At 36.8% G+C, this 5,252-nt stretch overlaps 1 long non-coding RNA gene across 1 annotated transcript in view; it reads right to left on the bottom strand.

The window, feature by feature from the left end:
- The window catches only part of LOC138702178 (uncharacterized), a 4,464-nt gene extending 4,370 nt beyond the window's left edge, over positions 1-94 (bottom strand). Inside the window, exon 1 of the long non-coding RNA XR_011332793.1 lies at positions 1-94. This exon is cut by the window's left edge and continues 212 nt beyond it. This is a non-coding gene — a long non-coding RNA (uncharacterized lncRNA).
- Between the last annotated feature and the right edge of the window lie 5,158 nt (positions 95-5,252).

Raw genomic sequence — 5,252 nt, 5'->3', positions numbered from 1 at the left:
ATGTGCAGTTTGTGATATTGCTGTTATAGATTAATGAAAAGGGAAGGAGTGTTACGAAGATGACACATACTTTCTCGTTATGAGTGTTACGTGATTAAAACTAATTCAGTTCATGGTACTGCCATGACATTGCCTGTTCGTCATCGGTGGTGTAGCGGTTGCCATGATACCATTGAAGCTGGAGCTCGCGAGTTTAAGGCCGGTTGAGGTAATTGGATTGTAGAGGGTGATAAAATACGTAACATCTCCTCAGGGAGAGGAATAAGAATGAGAGTTCATTCCGCTTAGTCGTCAAATAAAATACTGCCACTGCAACTATTGATAAGCCATCGGTGTAGCTCAATCGGGTGAGGCGTTTGCCTGCCGATCCGAAGTTGCGCTAGGGCGTGGGTTTGACTCCCGCATGGGCTGATTACCTGGTTGGGTTTCTTCCGAGATTTTCCCCATCCGTAAGGCGAATGCCAGGTAATCTATGGCGAATCCTCGGTCTCATCTCTCCAAATACCATCTAGCTATCACCGATCTCATCGGCGCTAATTAAACTACTAGTTGAATATATTTTTCTTGCCTGACTAATTAATGAATTGAGGGGCTCGGTGGAAAAGGCGTCCATGCTGTCGATTTATAGTTTCTTCGATAATCCGACAGAAGTAAATGCTTCTCCCACAAAATTTAGTTTTTGTGCCATGGGTCCCTTTTCCACTGACAAGCAAACATTCTCATGAGGCAGTTGAAAAAGTTCATTTTTTTCTTCCACCGTGTTAATAATGTGAACACAAATGCTTATACAAACTTTGGCCACTCGAAGATAATTATTACGAGCGCCGTCGAGAAAGTAAGATTCCCTGGGCCGTTTACAGAAAGAAAACACAATTTCATTGGAAAATTTATTGGGACAGATACAGCAATTGTAATCTTTTTTTCAACATATTTCCAATCGGAAGTTGAGACAACATTGGATCGACAGTGATGTACAGATGGTTGTCACACACTGGTTCCGATCCCGGATGGCAGACTTGTACGACAAAGAGATACAAAAGTTGATGACACGGTATGACAAATGTTTCAATTCCAGTAGGGAATTTGTTGAACAATAGCTCAACAACTGCTGTATCTGTACCAATAAACCTTTCCATGAAATTGTACTTTCCTTCCCAGGAAGCTTACTTTCTGGACGGCCCTCGTAATTGCCAAAATTTCTATAAGCAGTTGTTTTGTCATTATGAACATGGTGGAAGAAAAAAAAAAAACTTTATCTGCTCCCATGAGAATGATTGCCTGTGAGTCCCTCAATTGCAAACATCCATCAAGATAAAGCCTCTCGCACCCAGAGTATACAATATCTGAAATTGTATTATATTGTCGCTATACTTGAAATTGAGTCACAGGAATGTTTGTGCTCACAAGGAATGTACCTCGACCTCGAACTCTCAGAACTGCACGAAAACATGCTTGTAATATAAATCGCTGTTTTATGAGTAATTCCCATGCAAAACTGCGCGTCTTACAAGAGACATTTGAATGATCACCTATTGAAGATCTAGGACAGTGATGTCAAAGCAAGCGCATTTTTCTGATCTTGACGTCGTGCGGGGGCATCACGCGCTAGGTATGGAAGAAGGAATAAGCAGCCTGTTGGCTTAAGAAAACAGTGGTGCACAAACTTCAAACGGAACGTGAAATTTTATGTCGTTATTTTTTTCTTGGCTTCTTTCTATTTGATACTTGATAATGTCTGTAAAACTGAAGCACTAACACCAATTTCTTAATATTGTAGCTGTATTTTAAAAGTTAATAACACAATAAAGAGTTAAGAAGGAATATTCACGTAAATCCCATAGTACCTACAACTATACTGTACTAAGTGGATGAAACACATCTTTCATAAAGATAGTGATATCCAAAAAGAAAGGATTGAGTATGACATTATAAGTTGGAATTGATCTTGGTGGTATCTTTAGCCTTATAAAAGTAATCAATAAACTAATCAAAACAATATTATAGTACAAAGCAAAGTTACCTAGGTACTATATATAATGTATTAAGTGTAACTAATATTACATAACAAAACTCTTATCGCATTATGCTTTTAAGGTGATATTAGTGAGCAACTTCCTATCATCAAATATTAAATTATTTTCTCGAAACCTGCTGAAGCTACAGAGCTGACGTTTTTACAACACATGGACATATATCTTTTGTTTATGATGTAACAGTAGTTGCTGTGGAGTAACGGCTAGCGCGTCTGGCCGCGAAACCAGGTGGTCCGGGTTCGATTTCCGGTCGGGGTAAGTTACTTGGTTGAGGTTTTTTCCGGGGTTTTTTCCTCGATCCAATATGAGCAAATGCTGGGTAACTTCCGGACTCTTTTCACCGCCATTATCACCTCCATCTCAAGACGCTAAATAACCAGAGATATTGATACAGCGTCGTAAAATAACCCACTAAGAAAACAGTAGTTGCTTTGTTAATTCATTTACTTACAAACATTAATGTCCCATACGAATAGTTTCAAAATTTGTAATACACTATCTTCAGTAATACGTAGGCTATGGGTATTTACGGTGTATTACATTTACGAAAACATTGTTTTAGTTGCTGTAAGGCAACTAAATAAATAAGCCTAGACCTATATCTGAAAATTTCAGTTTTGTATAAAAAAAGTTGAAAAAATATTCCTTTTGAATAAAAAGACAAACAAACTTGTGAAAAATGAGCATTAAAATTAAAACTTACATTCTTATAATGCACGTATACTCCTCAGATAAATCTAAAAATTAACATGGAATGTGAATGTCAATGCTCACATTTGCACGCTCACTCCGACGATGCTCTAATACTTGCAAAATCAAGCACATTTAGGCACTTAGAGGACATAGCCAATGAAGCAGTAGCGGCCGTCCACATGTGGGGCAAGACAAACAAACTCAACTTGAATGCGTCCAAAACATCAGCAATGCTAACTACAAGGAAAAGAAAAATAGGACCGATAAGCATCTCTATGGATAACACAAGCATTGTACTAGTTGATGAACTTAAGTACTTAGGCATAGTCCTAGTTAAGCGCCTGACTTACCGTCCACATCTTCAACACATTGCTGGTAAAGCTAACAAGCTACTTTCTGCTCTCTCTGCTGCAACTAGACCCACATGGGGCCTTAACTCCTCTGTACTAAAGATAATATATCGGGGAGCAGTAGAACCCATGGTTCTTTACTGTGTGGCAACATTTCAACATATATTGCAGAAAAAATGGACGCAAGAAAAACTGTCTCAGATTCAACGAGGATATCTCTTACGAATCATCCGAGGATATCGTACAATATCTACTGCAGCCTCTCAGGTTATAGCAGATATTGAACCATTATATTTGGTTGGTGAACTTAAAGCAAACATCAGCAATATAAAACAAGGCCGAAAAATCCCTCAGTTTTTGACACATCTCCGAGCAGAAGAACCAGCAAATCCTCTCCAGGCAGCGCATCCATCTTTAAACATACCCTGTCTCAAAGAAATTTGTGATGCAGATTCCCATGACTGTTTGATCTATACAGATGGATCGCGTTTGGGTAAACTGTCGAATCAAAATGCCAAAGTAGGTTGTGCCTTTGTCGCCTACAGGAACGACAGCGAACACACCTCAGCCATCTTCAGACTCTCCTCAGAGTGCTCGGTGTTTCAGGCGGAACTATTAGCTTTGCGAGAAGCAATCAAATGTTGTAGTCAGTCTGGTTACAGCGCTTGCGTTCACAGTGACTCGCAGTCAGCAGTAATATCAATTAATGATAAATATAACGGCTAACATTATAGCCTCAGAGATAAGAACTTTAATAATGAAAAGTGCCGTTCATATTTGTATAACTTGGGTCAGAGGGCATACTGGGATAGTTGGAAATGAGAGAGCCGATGAATTGGCAAAGATGGCAGCCAACTCTGATGTGCCACTGTCGTACAATTTATGTCTGATATCCTATATAAAAAAAGTAGCCAAAGAACATTGTATGCAAGAATGGAACGAAAGATGGGTCAATAGTGATAAGGGAATTCTTACAAAAGAGCTATAGTTTCCAACGGTCTATGATCGTAATAAATGTAAAGTAATAACGCCAAATTTCGCACTGACACAGTTTTTGACTGGGCATGGAAAATTCGGGGAATACTTAAATAGATTCCATATTAAAGACGATGCAACTTGCATTTGTGGGGAGGAATCTCAAGATGTCAAACATGTATTATATGATTTTCCAGTCTTTTGCAGTGAAAGATACGAGAGTTGTTACTGAACACTTTAAATTATACGTTTACCAAACCGTTAACCAATATACTTACCAACTGTAAATCATATAAGCATTTCATTTCATTTTTGAATAGAATATTCGTGAAACTGTAAAATGTTAAATTATTCCGAAAAAAAAACGTATTAGTTCTAATCAACTATAATGAAACTGTAAGTCTTCAATTTCGCATACTATAAAATTGCACTATTGGTTGTAATTTTTATTTTAATTAGGCATTTGAGTTCTAATTTTGGGCCATTTCTTGTAATACCTGATTATTGCCAATTGTTGTTACTAAATAATGTATTTAATTCGCAAATTTTAAGCCATCTCTTAGTATAGCTATTTATTGCTTCTAAAACAACATGTTTAATAGCTATATATATATATATATATATATATATATATATTTCTTCCTATTACCATTAGATATAAATATAGAGACATGTCTTGAGGCTTTATGAAACGATCCATTCTTTCATTAAGGTGCAATTTTGTACATAATTAATGTGAATTGTAACCTTAATCACAATTTTCTATTATAATTTTATTATTGTTTATTGCTTATAAAATATGTATTTTTGATGTCAACTATAACCCTAATATACCTCAGGGTGAAATAGGGTTTATTACATTGGATAATAAAAAAAATACATTTATTTTAACAGTATTTCCGTTCTAGTTCACGTTGCCGTTTCCGTTCCCGGTTTATTGTGAACCAGCTTTTAATATTTTCATGTTTCATATCATTGTGTTACAAACTATTTTTTTTATTTAGTTGCTATAAAAGATAGCCTAATTACTGTAAAGTGTAAACGTTCTTGGACTATATAGCCTCATTTTCAACTACCAATATTAAAATACCATTTAATACTATCCGTACAATAACGGGTTTTCATGCGTTGAAGGGTTCCGTACAAATTTTACGGAAAAACCGTTGAAACATGAGTCCTGCGCTAACAGGTTAACTCGCCG

The sequence above is a fragment of the Periplaneta americana genome, chromosome 6, assembly GCF_040183065.1.
Source record: "Periplaneta americana isolate PAMFEO1 chromosome 6, P.americana_PAMFEO1_priV1, whole genome shotgun sequence".
Taxonomy (NCBI): Eukaryota; Metazoa; Arthropoda; class Insecta; order Blattodea; family Blattidae; genus Periplaneta; species Periplaneta americana.
This window is presented reverse-complemented; position numbering and strand designations above follow the sequence as displayed.